This window comes from Rhineura floridana, chromosome 14 (assembly GCF_030035675.1).
Source record: "Rhineura floridana isolate rRhiFlo1 chromosome 14, rRhiFlo1.hap2, whole genome shotgun sequence".
In the NCBI taxonomy this organism is placed as follows: Eukaryota; Metazoa; Chordata; class Lepidosauria; order Squamata; family Rhineuridae; genus Rhineura; species Rhineura floridana.
The window spans coordinates 4192358-4212151 of record NC_084493.1 but is presented as its reverse complement, the minus strand read 5'-3'; the positions used below and the strand labels follow the sequence as shown (position 1 = coordinate 4212151).

General features: G+C 43.8%; 1 protein-coding gene across 1 annotated transcript in view; it reads right to left on the bottom strand.

The window, feature by feature from the left end:
- SV2B (synaptic vesicle glycoprotein 2B) overlaps positions 1-8646 on the bottom strand; it is a 49603-nt gene extending 40957 nt beyond the window's left edge. The window contains exon 1 of the mRNA XM_061595483.1: positions 8330-8646. The gene's annotated coding sequence lies outside the window, so the exon portion shown is untranslated. The remainder of the gene's footprint in view (positions 1-8329) is intronic.
- Between the last annotated feature and the right edge of the window lie 11148 nt (positions 8647-19794).

The window sequence follows — 19794 nt, the reverse complement described above, 5'->3', positions numbered from 1 at the left end:
AATGTATTGTATGAACGCAGCTATGTTCTCTCTCTGAGGCTGCCTACACATCATACTTTTAAAGCACACAGCTTCCCCAGCACAGAGAATCCCGGGAACTGTGGTTTGTTAAGGGTGCCGGGAATTGTAGCTCTGTGAGGGGTAAACTATAGTTCCCAGGATTCTTGGGGGGGGAGGAAATGTGCCTTTAATGTATGGTGTGCATGCAGCCTCATTCTCTCTCTCTCTCTCTCTCTTCATTTCTCTCTACCCCACACCTCTGTACTGTATTTCAAAGATCACTGGAGTACTCCTAGCACGTGCACACAGACACACACACACAGATAGTCACGCCTAGCTTAACAAAAAGGCTAAGAGGACCTGAACTTCACCGTTTCAGTCACCAAGGCACCTATCAAGTGATCAAGAAGCAGGCTTTGATGTATGGTATGATGGAAGTTGCTGGTAGCTGCTTAAAAAGCTTTGTTTAGACTTCAGTAATTAATTAATTGTACATGGCAAAAGCAGGCTGACAGGTTTTTTTCGTGGACTAAGAAAAAAAATCAGCTTACTTGCAATGGGATCAATGATGTTAGGAGATATTTTAATGGAGAGGGTGCTTCCAGACAGGTGCTTCTACTGGGAGGGGTGCTGCTTCCGTCATTGGCATCAGAACGCCAGCCTGGGTTCCTCCCTCCTCTCCACTTTAATTCCGACTTACCTTTTCCACAGAAAAACCGGTAAGTTTTTAAAATAAAACTATTGCCAGTGATCCATCTGCAATATCTGAAAGACCTGTTTGCGATATTATTTAAGGCCCCATCTGGAAGCACCCAGAACTACTATTGCTGCTTCTGGAAAGTGTTTGGGAACTTCAACAGGTTCAGAATGAGGCGGCCAGATTGCTGCTTGGAGGTCACTTTGCTGATCATATCACCCCAGTTTTGTTCCATCTGCACTGGTTTCCACTTCATTTCTTGGTGCAGTTCAAAGTCCTTGTTCTTAGTTCCAAAACCCTCAATAGTTCTAGATGAGGTTATCTGAAGGAACACCTCACCTCATATCATATAATTCTATCCACCCACTGCATCCAACCCTCAAGGATTGCTGGTCTTGGACTGAATTAAAATAAATTCAATTCAACCCTCAGGGCTCTTCCAAATATCCCACCAGTTTCAGAAGCATGACTGACTGCGACAGAAAACAGGGCCTTTTCTATTGTGACACCAATTTGTCAGATGCACTGTGCCTCTGAGTACCAGCTGCTGGGAATCACCAGTGAGGGGAATGCTGTTCCATTCAGGTCCTGCTTGTGGGGTTCCCAGAGGCATCTGGTTGGCCACTCCCAGAACGGAATGCTGGACTAGATAGCCCATTGGCCTGAACCAGCTGCCAGGTTCTTGTTGTGTTCCATCAGAACACAAGAACTGCCATGGGAAAGGCTGATCTAGAGCATAGGAAACCTTGGTCTGATCAAGCAGGACTTTTCTGATCATAGAATCACAGAATAGTAGAGTTAGAAGGGGCCTATAAGGCCTTCAAGTCCAACCCCCTGATGTTCTGATGTTCACCCAGGTCTAGAGATGTGAAAACCCAGGGGAAAAATTCAAGGAGGTTTTTTTTGCAGGTTCCCATCCACCCACCCACCCATATTGGGAAAACAGTTTCCAGGTCATGGAACTCCCTCTGTAGAGGGCAGCTTTCCCCAGCCTGGACCCTGCAGACGTTTTGAACTCTCATCAACTCCAGCCTGCATGGCTATTTGATTACTAGTTTAATCATTAAACGAATAGGCACAAAGTGTTTAATTCAGCCGTGCTTTCAAAAAGCGAGGAGGGGAATGCCTTTGCCTCCTGTGAATGAAGGCAGACAAGGACAGGCTGGAGAGGGCTCGATACAGCAATAGGGATGGAGGGCCCTCTTCGAGTGGGAGTCCATATTCCTTCTCCCTTCCTCCATGTGCATTGCTTGACAGGCTGAAACACATGTGCACAGGTGTGGGGAGAAGTCTCCAATGGAAGCTGTGCAGGAGTAGAAGCCTGGCAAAGGTTTGCTAAACTTAAGTCATTGTTTGGTTCAGTAGCATAGTGGTAAATTCAGAAGTGCAAGGTCCCTTCGTGATAGTCACAGCCACACCACATCCCCCATCTTTGCTGCTGAGTTGAGAATGAGATCCCTGTTAATGCCTTCTCCCACAACAACAGACGTCCCTAGGAGCCAATAGGCATCAAAAGGGAGAGTGTTAACTACTGAAGAGAGTCTTCTCAGTGACTGACTCACCTCTTTTTACTCTGATTGGCTCCAACCAGCAGCAGGAAAGGACAAGGAAGCATGTGAGAAGACACTTTTTAGTGGCCAACATACTCCCCTTTCATGTTGATTGGCTCATAGGATGCTGGAGACGTAGTGACTCTGCTGGGACCCAGCTCCCAAGAAAGTAAGGGGTCTAAGACCCCTGAGACTCTGAATGACTACACCCCTGGTTTGGGTGAAAATATTAGCTCTGAAGGGGAACAAAAGCAAAGGAGCACCTAGTAGGACTGTTTGAAGGGGGCTTCTAGGCGCCATTCACTGAGGGTGCTTAGTAAAGTTTTGCTCACACATTACACTGAACTGGGGTGAGCAAATATCACAATTTTGGTTTCTCTCACTTTCTCATATTTCTAATCTTAAATTCAGTTCACCACATTTCCACATTAGCATTTTAGTGAAAATTTCACAATATTGCTTAATAAGCACATTTTTGCAAAGTAATTTCCCTTAAGTATAATGCAGGTTTTGTATGTTATTTTCACTAATATATGCATTTCTATGCTTAGCCAAAGATCCTTGTCCCTTTTAACATAATTGTTTCTCTGCAAACGAAGGCTAGTATGCACCACAATAAAAAACTGGCTTGCCCTTTTTTTCCCAGGGGGGTTAAGGCTAAATCCTGAACTCTCACATTTTATCCAAATAACAGTGCCATCTCATAAAAAGGAGAAATGGTCATAAAGGTGATCCGTGGGCAGGAATGAGAGTGAGCTGAAACCTGACCATATTTATAAGAGCAAAGCTAGCATTTTTTTCTGTCCCTGTAAAGTTCCCATCCAAAGTGAAAACCAAGCTTGATCCTGGGAGATCATATATACATTTGGTCCAAAGCATTCACACGAGGAAGATTTTTCCTGTTAGCCACATAGTTGCAAAAGGCCTTACAACATCTGCCGGGGGAGTGGGGGTGGACACCTTCTAGGCTTGCCTTTCAATGCAAACTTATACATTTATACTTCCCAAACCAATTCCTGAACCAAAACACAGCTCTCCTTTGAAATTCACATTCCCCCACATTTTGCAATGTACAAACAGAGAATATGCACCAAAATGTGCATATTATATACTTATTATCCCACCCTTCTTTCATTGTATGACTCAAGACAGTATATCTGGGGTCCCCAGGCAATCTCCCATCCAGGGACTGACCAGACCCACACCTGCTTAGCTTCAGCAAGGTGGTAGCCTCATGTGCCTTCAGATCATAGCCCCGGACTAACAATATTTTAAAAAGGCATCCTATGGGGGGGGGATGCTTGTAAAAATGCATATGAATTTCCAAGTGGGTTTCTTTTCTTTTTTTTACAAAAATTCAAACATTTGACTGGAAAAATGAGAAACGGAGAGAAACGGAAACTTGACATTCATCCATCCCAAGGACCTATCAAATGACACAACTGATTTAAGGTGGGGGCGGGAAACTTTTTTGACCCAGAGGGCCAGATCTTTAGTTCCCTCCATCCCATTGGCTGGTGGGTGGGGCCGACAACCTCTCAGTCATCTGATGTCATGATGATGTCAGGCAACTGATAGATGGGCAGTACCACCCACCTATCACAGTTGACCCACAGGGTGCAGCATCCATCAGGATTTAACCTCTGCTCACCAACTGATGAGCCAAGGGTTTGGTCCTGCTTAATGTAGTGTTCTGCTTTACCAGGATTGCACCACTCTCCGCTCACCAGCTGGTTGCTGTTATTTATTATTATTTGCAATAAGGTCAAAAAGAAGTTTAAAATCCATACAGTAACAAACATCTAAAAGCAGCATAAAAGCACATGGCAGAGAAGCGAATTAAACCAAGCACAGATTCAGAGGCCACTAGAATGGCACTGAAGTAAGCACCACGTGAGCCTCCCAGGGAAGATAGACCACAGCCAAGGCGCCAGCATCAAAAAGGCCCTTTCCAGAGTTGCCATTTGCCACACCTCACCTAGTGGGGGCACCTAGAGAAGGGCTTCCAAAGAGATGGGGGGAAATTGGTTCAGTTCTGCCTAATTAACAGTTCCCAAACAATACATAAACCAAAATGCAGCTCTTCTTCAAAAAATTCTCCAACCAAAAAAATCTGCACAAAAAAGTGTAATTAGGAGAAAGCATGCTTGAACAGGCACATAATAGTGAAAATGTCATACAAAAATGCATTATATTAAACAGCTTGCAAAAATGAATTTTAGGCAAAATTGCATGCAAAATGTGCCTATTAGGAGAAATGTACCCTAAAATGCTGGTGGATTTTCATGTGGACTTTTTTTTTTTAAAGCACATACTGATGCAGAAATTTGGTGAACTGAATTTCAGATCAGAAAAATGAGAAACTGACACTGATAAATTTGGTCATCCCTAGCCTAAAAGTCCTCTCCCTTCAAGATAATTGTCAACAGGGGCATTGCCAACACGTTCTGAGGTTCAGATTCAGCTCTGCTTCCACGACATGTGCAGACACATATGCAGGCAGTTTTCTGCTATTAAGCAGAACCAGCCGATGTGTCCAGTCCCAGGAGACACAGAGAGAAAAGTATATTTTGATAGGCCCAGTGGAAAAAGACTGAGGACCGGGGGGGGGGGAGGGCCTTCATTTAGCAGGAAGGAGGGGTAAGGCATGGGGCAGAGAGAAAGCAAAGAAGCCGCAAGCTGGCAGGTTTTGCTTTTTACAACGTTGCAGCAATGAAGCCAGTCAATGCTTCCACCGACCACCAGCCGGCTCAAGCTTTAATGAGGCAGCTATAAATACTGAGAAGTGTTTTCCACACAGCTAGCCCCTGCCACTCTAAAAGCACTTGCCATAGTTTTGTTTGTTTGTTTTCAGTTTCATCTCTACACAAAACGGAGGGAGAACAAGAGGATGGTAGAGATTATCTGCTTTCTAAACCTTCTTGGTTTCGCCATCAGTTATGCTGAATTTCTGAAATTCACCTCGCCAGAGCCCAACTCTGCCTGGAGAGGTGCAGAAGTCAAATCCTTCGACTTGGAAACCTTTTGCCCTAATCTCAGATATTTGGAAGTTCAGAGTGCGATGCAGATGCACTGTGTGTGCGTGCACTGAGAGTACGAGTGGTGGAGAAATTTGGTTTGGTTTGCATTTTAATGCGCACTCCCCAAAACAACACCCCAAGTGAACAGGAGCTGGCCCTTGACTAGGGAGGGGTGATAATTTCGATACAGTTCGCATTTTAAGCAGAATTTATCAAGTTCACGCTTTCTGAATCAGTATGAGAACCAAAACACAGCCATCCTTAGAAATTCACATTTATTAGAATTTTATTAGAATTTTATAATGCAGTTCGCCAACTAAACAATATTTACAAAAATGCATATATGAGGGGAAAGTGTGCATAAAAATTAATATATAAATGTAAATAGCATGCAAAAATACATTAGATGATGAGAAATGGCTTGTAAAAACTGTGTACCTTTGTTAAAACTGCTTACAAAAATGTGTTTATTAGGAGAAATTCACACTAAAATGTTGGAGAATTTTCATGAGGATTTTTTTTAAAAAAAATGCAGATTGCTGCAGAAATGGGGAGAACTTAATTTAATAGTTAACATCACATGCTTCAAACTTAACTTAACACCAAGCCACAAGAAGACTTTGACAGTGTTATCCAGTACATGTTTACTCAGAACTAATTCCTACTGAGTTCAGTTGGACTTACTCTCAGGTAAGTGGGTACAAAATTGCAATCTTAATCTGAAATGCTACTGTTAGATGTACACCCACCCAACGTATACCCCATACATTTTGAGAGAAAGATGTCCCATAGAATCATATTAAATATTAGATCTTTTGTATAAACAAGCCTTCTGTTGTTTAATACAGTTTCTAGTTGTAGATGCAGAGATGTTAACCTCTTGGAATCGTTATTGTCTCCGAAGCAAAATAATGCAACAGCCCACGTTTCACACCCATCCCTTCCCTTCCTTTCCACATCTCTTCTTGGACACAGTCTGGCCCCTTTAAATTTTTGACAACACAAATGCAAAGACTATTAGCCAGGGAACCCCATTTGTAGCAACCTCTCAAGGGATTAGCAAGACCCAACTGCTTGGTAGAAGTGAGTCTTCACAATAGGGTTTAATGTAACTGTACTATAAGCCTGTAGGGATATGAAGAAACTAGCTCATTGAATGGGCCCTGCTAACATAAAACCACATTAATACATTTCCCCCCTTCTGGATGTTAAATAATCAGAGATATGTGTGCTTTACAACAATAAGCATGAAGTGTGCTTTGATCTCATAATAGGGATGGGCGAATCTGTTTTTCCAATCTTAAGTTTAGTTATCCACATTTGCATATCAGTTCACAGATTTTTTTTAAAATGCTCATGAACATTTATCACCATTTTAGTGCACATTTAGGATTTTGTTGTCTTGAATTTTTGTAAACTGTATCGTTTTTATTTGTATTTTGTGTTTTTCTATTTGTGTGTAAGCCGCCTTGGGGGCCTTTTTGACCAAAAGGCAGCCTAGAAATAAACCATAACATAACATAACACATTTATTTTAATATACACATTTCTGTTTGTCGTTTTGCCTAACCTACACCTTTTTGCAAAGCAATTTTCCCTAATATAAAAACATTTTTGTATGTTATTTTCACTAATGTATGCATTTATATGCACACTTTACCCTAGTTTATGCATTTTTGCACACATTACTTGGCTGGCGAACTACATTGCAAAATTTGGAAAGCTGCAGGTTTTGAAATATGGCTAAGTGTCTGCTTGCATCTTGATTCAGAAAGTGCGAATCAGGTAAATTTGGCTTTAAAAGCAAACTACATCAAATTCCCCCATCCCTATCTCAGAATGGTTATTTGGGGAGAGTCCCATTTCTCCCACCCACCTCAAGGTAAAGTTCCTTATTCTGGCAACCCCAAATCCAAGATGGGCATGATCCATGGGTTTTGTACAACCTGACCAAAGGTCATTGTTTCAGCTGCATTGTGCCTTGCATCAGTAAGTCCATGGCATCAGGTAAGAGGGCAGGGCCAGGAACTGTCAGCTTCTTAAAGCCAAGGTGAAGGACTTCTCATTTGACATCAGCTTAGCCATGCTTTCATTGGGTCAAACCTTTGCCAACTCAAGGCAGTCGTCCTTCTCAGATTTTTTTAAAAAATAAATCATTAATGCCAAGTTCATTTCTGATGCAACTGCATTTTATTTGCGTGGGTGGGTGGAGGTGGCAAAATATTTTGTTCCTTCCTATTTTCCTCCTCTTGTTTCCAGGCAGCCTTGGGAGGAGGCTGAGTAACCATTTTTCAAAAGCAAATGTGAATTTAGCCAGTTATTGTCTGCATCATTTATGGTCTAAGGAGGGGTTAAAAACAGTTTGTTGGAAGTTTCATTCAATTTACAATGCTACATGGTCATTTTCATCCCTAGGTTCCCCAGTATGTTTTCTGTTTCTCTTAAGTTAACTCTACAGAAAATAAAAAAGTGCTAGTGTGTGGTGAAAAAGTTCATTGGACTATAAAAAATATATTTTTAAGGATTTACCCCCTCCAGTTCTGAACTGATATTCACTCCTGACCTTTCTCCAAGGCCAGTCTGGAAGGACATTTGCTAGAAACCACCACCTCTCTGCTAGCAAAACACACCATATTGCTGCTGCATAACATCTACAAAGCCTGGTGCTGTTATTGAAATGATACTCAGACATCTTGCGTTTGGGGGTGGGGTGGGGAAGAGAGAATCAAGCAACACACCCATCCGCAACCCTTCTGAGCAGTTCCAGGTCTGCTCAAAAGCTCTCTTCTGATACCACTCACACATCCTCATGCCAAATACTAGCTTTGGACGCCAACAAATCTTTACCACCCAAAAGAGCCCCTGGCAAGCTTGGAGGACTTTATGATCTCCCATCACTCTTCCTCCTCTTTTCACCATCCCTACCTTTTCCCTTCGGATACGTCTTCCCAGCTGTACTGTAGTTGGATAGCCACAGGGAGAAAATACAGGGAGCCAAATACACATACCAAAAAAAGGGGGGGGAATTAAAGAGAGGAAGAGAAATAATAAGCATTTCTTACCAGAATTGCTAAACGTTTCATTCCCGAGTGTCAACCATTTGTTTATTAGTTCCCCGGTCATATATATCTATCTTCTTCTGTGTCATCTGCCTCTTGGCCGCCAGGATGAGGCCATCAGAGGAGGATTAAGAGGACCAAATGTTCTGGAGAGCCGAGAGGATCAACCCACTGAGAACATGCATCCAGGTAAGGAGAGATCAGCAAGGAAAGAGTCCATCAGCTAGGAAAAGAGAGAGACTCTCTCATACATACACACACACCCAACAACAAAGCTATACAGGGAAGCTGCAGGAGAACAGATGGGAGGGGTGGGAGCGAGCAGGGCAGCAGGGAAGACTAACGTAACAGATGTGTTGACTTTAACTTATACAGGAAATTGATGATGCTCAGCACAGAGGGGCGGAGGGGATTGGTAGGGCGGGGGGGAGAGAGAAAGACAATAGTCTATGTTGAAAGGAGGAGGACGGTTTTGCACACCAGGCTTCAACGTTCCTTTCCCCCCCACCACCTCTTTATTCCAGCAGCAGGACATGGGAGGGGGACTTCTTTGCTTGGGATGGAACATAGAGCCATTAAACGACCGTCCACTGGAGAACCGCGAGAATGGTTTGGTGCAAGATGTAGATGGAGGACAGGTGTGGAAAGCCAAGAGAGCTCCACTTACAGTTTTCTGGATGTTGTTTGGCCCCTCCAAGGATTGTCCATATATGGGCAGGGGTCAGCACCAACAAAGGAGAGTCAAAGTGCAAGACATTGGGGTGGGGGCACTGCAGAGCCATCGTGCTTTCCCTAATCTCCTTTAATTTAACAATTTAAAATGTACTTTTAGTGGACGCCTTTGTCTTGTTGTGTTTTCTCTCCCCTTATCACACAGATTCCAGTATTTGCTTTTGGAATTTGGAGATGGAATTTGATCTCTCCTTATCTGAATGGGCTCCTACTGGGAGGAAGAGCAGGATATAAATCTAATAAGTCAGTCTGCTGACAATCATGTCTGCTGACTGTGATAAACCTGAACAGGACTGATTGTCCCCCTCTTCTACGGATGTAAAAAGCCATCATTTTCCATTCTGCCCAGTATTTGTCGCATGCAGCGCTGTTTCCATTCCGCTGCAATTCTTCTTCCACCAAAAACTATGCTATTCATCTCACTGTCTGCTGTGGTGAAATTATGTAAGTTACTTCATTCATTACATATGTTATACCATCATAATAACAATAGTGAATACCAATTGTATTCACTGGACTGATTTCTGTTCCGGACATGGGACCAATTAGCAAACACTGGCACTTTCCACTCCCGTTTATGTTTCCGTCAGAATTTGCCAACATGCTGCCCTCTCCCAATGAGGACTGGCCCACATTGCCAGAGACAGAAGACAAGATGGTGCCCTCCTCTCCTCTCTGTACCGACATCAACAGAGCTGGTAGTTGAATCAGCACTGAGGATAAGGCATACTCTTCCACCACACGGGAAGGCCGCAGAGTAGCTTAGGGGGTACAGGACAGAAGGATGTGTCCAATATTAGTCCTACGCAAAGTAGGCCCACTGAAATTAATAGAAATGACTAACTTAGGTTCATTCATTTCAATGGGCCTACTCTAGGGATGTTGGAGAATTCTGACAGAAATAAGAGCAGAAATTGCTGATCTTCACCTCTTCATCCCATGCCCAGAACAGAAATCAATTCAATGAATACGTTTAATATTTGCTCTTGTTGTTGCTTTCAGTAATAAACAATGCGTAATTGATTACACACACACCCATTTGCATTGTGCTTCCTTAGCATTGAAATGAACAGGGTGGAATCATGTAATGATAATATAATTAATTACATAATTTCGCCACAGCAGATAGAACAAAAATAATGTAGTTTTTGGCAGAAGGCAAACTGCAGCAAAACAGAAACAGTGCTGCATGCAATGAATACAGGGTGGAATGGAAAAGGATGCCTTCTTACCCCTGTAGTAGAACTTTACTACCCAGAGAGTGTTGCACATATGCTCTATTCTCCAACATTTTGCTGCTGCTGCCGCCTGCCCACTAGCATCTAACTTCTGGGGCAGGTGCCTCACTCTGCCTAACAGTGAGGCCAGCCCTGCTCCTAGGGCTGCCTCCTCCCTTGCAGGGAAGACAAGAGAGGGAGGGAAATGGAGAGAGAGGCCCACTAGCATAGGTCTTCTGAACTTTCTGCATCTGGCCATGGAGAGCAAGGAAGGCTTTGTTTCCTGCCCATGGGACTGATCTGCAGACTCTGGATTTGACCCCTGCAACAGGTCAAGGCAAGGCTTAGTAGTAGTAGCAGAATTAGAATTAGAATTAGAATTTATTACCTGCCCTTCACCCAAAGGTTCCAGGGCAGGTTACAGTAATTTTAAAACACATAATTAAAAACAGTTAAAAACCACCTAAACAACATCACAGAAAATAGGGTGGGTCCTAAAAATATACATCTCAGGTGTCGAAGGCCAGGGTAAAGAGGTGCATCTTCAGCATTCACCAAAAGTTGTACAGTGAAGTTGCCAGACACACCTTGGTGGGGGAGGGCGTTCCACAGCTGAGGGGCCACCACAGAGAATGCCCTCTGCTGGACCATCCCCCCTGAACTTCCGAAGGTGGCGGAACTACCCAAAGGGCCCCTCTGCTGATCTCAACACCTGAGAGGGTCTGTAGGGAAGGAGGCGGTCTTTCAGGAGCATCAGGAACATCCTCCAGACAGAACCAGCTCAAGACCCTCCTGATAAAAAGCAAAACAAGGCTGGGAAGGAATCTTCCTGTTCAGACAAAGTGAGGGTCAAACCGCTCTCCTTTCTTCCTTTTCCCCTGCAGTCTGTGCTTCTGGTTCTTGACTTTCAGGGAACCCTTTCCACATCAACCCATCTGCTGAAGAACCCCTGGACATTGCAGAGGGTCCTGGAGCATGTTCTAGGTTTCAGTCTGTTCATGGCGGCTGAAAGCCAGGCTCACTCAGGTTCACTGGCAGCTGGTGAAAACCAGAGAGCCTTCTACCCGGAACACACCCGACACTTCCTTGCAGTTCCACACTGCAGTAAAGAGCGGGAGTGATGCACAGCGTGTCTTTCAGGGAAGGTTGTGGATCTTTTCTCTCGAGCAACCCGGAGAAGCTGTTGAAGAACCCCAGGGCCTTGTGCTTTGCAGAAGACTGTCCTCTGTTTTGAAGGGCTGTTAGTCCTCTACTGAAGATGTGCTCTATTTGAAGGGTTGTCTGGTCCAAAGAACCCTAAGAAGGCAGAGTGAGGAAGGGCAGGGGTTGAAGTCAGCCTTCAACACTGAGCAGCACCTAGTCAGCTGAGTCAGCAGGCAGACACACAGGTCACCAGGCCACCGTCTTCTCCCCCACTGTGGCAATGTTCATTATATTGCTGTTTAGATGACAGTAATTTCAAAATGTGCATCTATATAAATAAATGACCATATGCACATTTTATGCAGATTGGCAACCTCTTTGCCCATCCGATTTGGGGCAGGAGAGGAATACACTTTTGATGAGCCTCGGCTTCCACCCCCACCCGCACGTAATCCAGCAGCCCCTTCTTTCTTCGTATCTATGGCCTGCCTTCCACCAAATGAGAGTTTTCCAATGCCAGGCTCTTCCACAGTGCCCTTATGGAGCAGGGGAGGTTTGGTGAGGAGTTTAAAAAGGCCTAATCCTCCAAGCTAGATAATTCAAGGAAAGAGGATTATCCACCCTGATCATGGCCCTCACCTAAATATAGATGGGTTCTGCCTTTTAATTTCATCTCAGCTAGGCACGGAGTGGTCTCATGCCCACACACACACACAAAACACACACACACACACATCCCTTTTCTTTCTCAGTCCTCGCCTGGCAGACAATGTATCTCGGTATCGTAGCCCAGAGATGGCCCACTGAGTCTGGCCTCCCAAAGCAATTTCTCGGGCCTTTGGGGTCCTGAAACATTTTCAATCAAACATACCCTCTGACTTTTCACAGAGGGCAATAGGGAGATGTTTGCAGCATCGCCATCCACACCCAAGATCACAATCCCCTTTCCACATTGCTGAAGGCTCTCTTCATCCCCAGGCTGTATAGAGAGGAACCAAGAGTGTCCAAAGAAATTTGAGGGGGGACCTAGGTCTATGTATCGTTACTACAGGTCATTGGCAACCCACTCCACTCACCATTACATTTAGAATTCCAGGAGGGCAGGTGCCCCTCCCCGTGGACACCCTTGAAACAAACAACTAGATAGGAAGCTGCTGAAAGACCACCAGTCTGTCTAGCTCAATACTGCCTACACTGACTGGCAGCGGCTCTCTGGGGTTTCAGAAGGGCCCTCTCCCAGCCCTACCTGGAGGTGCCTAACTTTAGATGAGAGGGGATCTGTAGCAGAGCCTTAGATCTTGACCAGGATAGAGTGCTTAGGAGTGATCTTACGTCAAAGAGGAACAGAGGCAGCTATAGTTCCCAGAGTGGTTTAACAATGAATTCCTCTTTCCAGAGAATGCTGGGAATTGTGGCTCTGTGAACAGGGGAACAGTGGTCTCCTAACAACTCTCAGCACCCTTCACAAACTACACTTCCCAGAATTCTTTGGAGGAAACTATGGCTGTTTATAAGAGTTCTTTAAAGATGGGACCTTAAGCCTTTTCTTCTATGTGGCATGTGATTTATGTGTTATTTTCACTAATATATGCAATTATACACACACTTTGCCTTAGTGTATGCATTTTTGTACACATTACCTGGCTGGGGAATTGCACTGCAAAATTCAGAGAAGTGTAAATTTTGAAAGATCTGGAATCGGAAAGTGCAAATTCAGTAAGTTTGCCTTCAAATATGAACAGATCAAATTTCTCTCCCATCCCAAGTTGTCTCCAACTTTATTATGAAGCCAGACCACTTGGGAGTGGATCCATGAGTGCTGAAAAATGTGCTTCCTGTCCATAGACCACAACCTAGAGACCAGCATGGCCATGAATACATGGAGAATTAATTGCCTAAACTTGTTCTAGCCTAATACCTTCCTCTGCATCCATAACTGCAACCAGGTCAAAATGCGGCAGTTCCTTTCTCTGTCTCTCCTTGCAAGACTTTAAGCCACCGTAACATTAAACTGCTCATTAGCACTGGGGTAATTCTATAACCTTTTATTCATAGGGAAAACGCTATCAGAGCATTCAACTCATGATCTGGAAAATTAATTTAACATTCAAAAGACTGTCTTCTGGACCATCTCTCTGTCAGGTTTGTTGGCATTGTCAGGATTTTATGCCAAAGCAAGAAAGGATGAGTGATTCAGAGAAGGAAGGTGGCTTGAATGATGGGTCAGATTTGCTTTTTTTGGGTGCTTCATCCAGATCTAGGAAGAGGGATGGGTCAACCTGTCAGTTTTGGTTTCACTGCTTTTCTCATTTTTCCAGTCTTAGTTCAGTTCTCCACAACAGTTTGTTGTTGTTGTTTTTTAAAAAAAGACCTCATGAAAATTCATCAGCATTTTGGTGAGAATTTCTCCTAATATTGGGGATGGAGTTCGGGATTTGATTCCATTCTATTTTTCAATTTGTCACATGGGCTGCCAGGTCCTATTCACTATAAATTGTGTTCCGCTAGTTACTGCAATTCTGGTTCTCCCTTTTTTCTGTTTTTTCTGAAAAATTGCATAATTTTCTCCGTTATTCCTTATGCTGCTGTATATTTATATAATGTGTGCAGCAGCAGCAGATTACATAAATAATTACGTAATTCTCAGAACGGATTTTTTTAAAAAAATTACGGTGTCGCTTGCAACCACAAACGCATGCAAAGTGGGTGCCTGTTCGATGATGAGATAAACGTGCAGATTATCCCAGAATTCAATACCAAACCCAATTTTGCAAATATTCTACATCATCCCTACCTAATATACACACCTTTATATGCAATTCTGCCTAATAGACACATTTTTGGGAAGCAATTTGACCTGATAATGCATTTTTTGGTATTATACCATTGTCATTAACACTTTACCCTAGCACACCATGTACTTTTTTGTATAAATTACTTGGCTGGAAAACTGTGCTGCAACTGTGAATTTCAAAGTGTGGCTGTGTTTTGGTTTGCATATGGTTTGGAAAGTGCAGATGAGGTAGGTTCGCCTTTCAATGCAAACTGATTCAAACTTCTCCCCCATCACTAGTGGGAAGCTGGGACAGATGGATCAGTGTATTTCTACTGCATGTGCAATTCACACAGGTTCCTTCATACATCTGTTCCGTCCTGATTCCCAGGTCAGGGATGGGTTACCAGCATGGTACCCTCCAGATGTTGCTGGACTCCACCTCCTATCATCCCTGACCATTGGCCATGCTGGTTGACTGGGGCTGATGGGCGCTGGAGTCCAACAACATCTGGAGGGCCACTTTCCTGCTCTAGAAAAAGGTTAGGCTCCAGTGTCCATTTAACACAGTACGTTATTTCCAACAGCAGCCAGTCAAGTACTCCTGAAACCTCACAAGCAAGGCATGAAAGTGGTAGCAGTAGCTCAGTGGTAGAGCAACCGCTTTGCATGCAGACGGCCCCAGGTTCAATCTCCGATGGCATCTCCAGGTAGGGCTGGGAATAAAAAACAGGAGAGCCATTGCCAGTTAGTGTGTACAGTACTGAGCCAGATAATAGACCAGCTTTTCCCAACTAGTGGGCCACCAGATGTTGTTGGACCACAACTCCCATCAGCCTCAGCCAGCATTGCCAATGGTCAGGAAAGATGGTAACTGTGGTCCAACAACATCTGGTGGGAAAGGCTGTAATAGACAAATGATCTGAGTCAGTGTAAGGCAGCATGCAATGCTGCTAGGTCCTCCCCTATGGATTGCTGCCAACAGCATCTGATACTGTGAGATACACTGCTTCTGAACATGGAGGTTCCTTTAAGCATAATAGCCATGGTTGGATTTGAATGTGTGCAACCTTTCTAAATTGATCTAGGCCAGTGATCCTCAGCAGGTCTTGTGGGCTGTGATTTTTCCATAAGTCCTAGAACCAGGGCTCTCATTCTTGCCTGGCTCCTTGCAAGACTTGAAGGGGCAGAGGGTGGCCAAGGCTTTATGGTGGGCCCTACATCTCCTTGCCAGCAGGGGCTGATGGGAGTTGGGGTCCAAAAAATCTGGAGGGCACCCAGGCGCTGAAGACAGTTGTATTTTAAATTTTTTATCATTTATTTTTATCTTTTAAGTTCTTTTATTCTCACTTTCTTATATGTGTATGCACAGATATACATGTTTTATGTTTGTATGTGCATGCATAACGCATTTTGTGTATTTTAATAGTATTTTATACATTTTAATTTACTGTAATTTTTAATGTTTTATTGTGTATTTTGTTGTGTATTTTATTATATATGTGTGCCATCTTATTGTAGCCGCCCTGAGTGCCCTATTGTAGGGTAGAAGGGCGAGATAGAAATATTTTAAATAAATAAATATACAATCACTGGCTTGGTGTGTTCTGAAATGAGTGTGTTTCATCATAAACCCTCTTGATGGGCGTCAGTCACGCACACCTATACTGAAGAACAAGGCATCAGAAATGATTTGGGGTGGCAACTGTGGCCTAAACATGCCCCTATATACCATTCCGCCATTCAAACACTCATGCATGTTGGAATCAGAGCCATGAAAACCAAATAAATATCTTAAGGCTGATGAGGGCCACGCCCCAGAAATAGTAAGCGAAGATTCAGTATCCAGTGCTCTGCAGCTGAATTTCTTCTCTGCTGGCCAGTGGACCTAGATGCAATTTTCATCTGTGCTGATGTTTCCTATACAACCTTCTGTAGGGAAGAGTGATTTTTAAGAATTAGGCTTGAGCAAAGAGATAGTGAGGGATAGGGTTAGGGATCCATAGCCTCACCTACCTACAAATTCCATTCAGACCTAAACAAACCTTACAAAGGCTGACAACCTAGCAGAATGCCCCTAAACCCACGTCCAAGAGTCTGACATCTTCATCATAGGAACATAGAAAACTACCTTATACTGAGTCAGACCATTGGCTCATCTAGCTCAGTATTGTCTACACTGACTGGCAGTGGCTCTGTAGGATTTCAGACAGGGGTCTTTCATAGCCCTACCTGGAGGTGCTGCCAAGGATTGCCAGAGATGTTGTCATTAGCCTGTTTACATAACTCACTAACAGTTACAAGTGATAACAGCAGTTTTTGATGTTGTGAGCTGCCCTGAGCATGGCTTACTATGGACAGGTAGAACAAATGAACAATGAACAACAGTAGAGGTGTTGTTTAACTATGCACCGTGGGAAGAAGTCCTTTTTTGTCTGCCCTTCCAATCTTCCAACATTCAGCTTCACCGATGGCTCCGAATTCTGCTAGTGATATCTACTATTATTCCCGTGCCCTGTCTCGTTTGGGAGAGGACAAATAATCTGGAGGATTCCTGTCAAATATGTTTGTATGGCTTTGAAAGCATGACGGTGAAAAAGAAAGGTTAAAAAATTCAATTGTTCAACCAAGTGAAATGTATAAGAGTTTCCTGTACGTCAGCTGAAAAGGGAGTCAATTAGAGGGAAAGCCGGAATCTGAAAACACACGAACAATGCATATTTCATGACCCTGCCGGAATGGTCATTATTTACACTGCAGCGTGCTGATTCCGTGTGAGGCATTAAATATGTCGCAATCCCTGCCTTAGAGAGTAGGAGCTGTAAGGAGCAAGTAGCTGCAGACTACTTTTCAGAGAGGATGAGCTGTTTCTGACATTAGGCAGCTTTCAGGAGCAGCCAGCCATTTCTATAGGAACATAGGAATCTGCCTTAGACTGAGTGAGAGCGTTGGGCTACCTAGCTCAGTTAGTATTGTCTGCACTGACTGGTAGGGCCTCTCCAGGGCTTCCGTCAGGAGTCTCTTCCAGCCCTACCTGGAGATACTGCCAGGAATTGATCCTGGAGCATTTTTTGAGGAAAGTAGTTGCCAATCAGTGTAGACAATACTCAACTAGGTGAACTATTGGTCTGACAATGGCAGACCCTACGGCCTTTCTTGCTTCAGTAACTCGCAGGATCAGATCCGTACTATACATTTAAAACACACCAGTGCACATTGAAATCACATGACTTCCCCCAAAGAATCCTGGGAACTGGGGTTTTGCCCTCACAAAACTACAAATTCCCAGCAACCTTGACAAACCGCAGTTCCCAGGAATCTTTGGGGGAAGCCACGTGCGTTAAATGTGCGCTGGATGTGCTTTAAATGTACAGCACAGCATGAATTAGCTGACACAACAATTGTAGCATGAATTTAAAATTTGCAGTTTCTGGTGAGGGTGTGTATGAGGAAGAAAATGAGAGAGAGAGAAAGAAAGGCTTGTAAAAAAAAAAGACTGACAGCAGCAGCTCTGTGAAATTTGCATGTGTTAATTTGGATATTAAGTGTGTGCAGAAGATTTAAATAAACCAATTATACCAACAGCTTTGTTTCATTCATTCTCTTTCTTCCATTGTTTCTTTCTTTCCCCAATACTTGTCTAGAGAATTAATTCAATAAACAGCAATTTGGGGGATCAATTGCTGTGTAAGCAATCAGCGCAATTATTCTGATTGCCTTCCTCCCACTTCCTTGGCTTGTCCAGTGACCAGTCCAGAAAGTCTGTCATCAGCACTGTAGCTGCAGTGCAGATGCCTGCCAGAGCCTTTCTCCAAAGAAATGTACTAATGTCAGCTAGAAAGACTCAGGAAAGAAGGGAGGGGGTATATAAAGCTGCATCATGAGCAGCAACACACATCCCCACCACCAGGGGTTTAGTTGTGTAGGTTCTCCTGGAGTCTTAAACCCTTTGCTTTTATGGGAGCAGGTTCCCAGCAGGGTCCCTATGTCTCCATCATCCTACAAGCCAATCAGCATGAAAGGGAAGTGTGTTAGCCATTGAGAAGAACCTTCTAACATGCTTCCTTGTCCTTTCCTGCTGATTGAAGCCAATCAGAGTGAAAGGAGATAAGAGGGTCACTGAGAAGACTCTTCTCAGCAGCTAACACACTCCCCTTCCATGCTGATTGACTTCTAAGATTAATTAAAAACCACCACATATATGAAATGTGTGTTCAAACAATTATATATATTCAATTTTAACATCCAATTAAAATTATAAATGCTATTTCAAATCCAACACAGATAGTGACCGGGAGTGGTTTAACAATCAGTCCCAGGGAACTCTGAACATTGTAGCTCTGTGAGGGGAACAGGGGCCTCGTAATAACTCTCCACTACCCTTAGCAAACTACAGTTCCCAGGACACTGGGGAAGCCAAGTGGCATGATACTGCTTGTAATGTATAGTGTAAATGGGGCCTTGCCTTTGAAATGATAGAGTTTGCTCTACCACCATGTTTCATCCTGGTGCAAATACATACCAGGCTATCTTAGGCAGTGTTGAAGTTTGTTACTGGCACTATGGCACTACAAGTTCCTGAAATTGCTTGCAAGAGATAATTAAATCCTATCTCAAAGCCCCTACACTGCAGACTCTCCTGCCACCTGGTGGGAAGCAGGTGGTGCAGCTACAGGGGTGAGCAAAGGAGAGATAAGTAGATAGGTTGCATGCAACAAAGGAGAGAAAAATAGATAGGTTGCACGCCCCTAGCGAGGCGACACTCAGCCGACTGGCAGCTCCCAAACAGGGAGTGGATATGGCGGAGCATTTGGATTGCACTATTGCTTGCCTTTGATGCTTATGCCAGTGTGCGCCTGTGTGTTTAATTCTGCATTTAAGGATGGATATACTGGTATAGCACAGTGGGGAGGACAGCCTGGCTGGGAGTCCAGAGTCGGTGAGTTCAAATCCCCGCTCGTGTCTCCTGGGCGTCAAGGGCCAGCTAAAGATCACCCCACAGGGAGTGGCTCAGGGGTTACGTGCCCTGCCACCTGTGCAGCCGTGGGCAAGCTGCAGAGTCCCAAGGAGCCCAGTTGCCCCCCAGCTGGCAGTTGAGGACAAGGAAGGGGCTGGCTTGTGCAGCTGTGGCAAGCTGAGCAGGCCCTGGCCAGCTGGGGAGGACTAGCCTCAGAGGGAGGCAATGGGAAACCCCCTCTGAATACTGCTTACCATGAAATCCCTATGCATAGGGTAGCCATAAGTCAGGATCAACTTGAAGTTAGTCCATTTCATTTTCATATCTACTATATGTCTATATCTCCACTGATTTCCCTCCATCCCTTCTTTCTCAATCCTTTATATATAATCCTAGAACTGGAAGGATCCTCATGCATCATCTGGTATAATGACATCCTACCAATGCAGAAAACCCTCTTCTACAACATATCCCTTTGGAAGTCAGATATATAATAATAATAATAATAATAATTACAGTACAAAAAAGGAAAAAAGTAATGGATTAACACTTTTTAATTACATTAATGTATTTTTTGAAAAAAAGGGGGGGAAACTTATACCTACACATTGGTCTTTGGTAAACCCCCTCTGACGACCCTGACCAT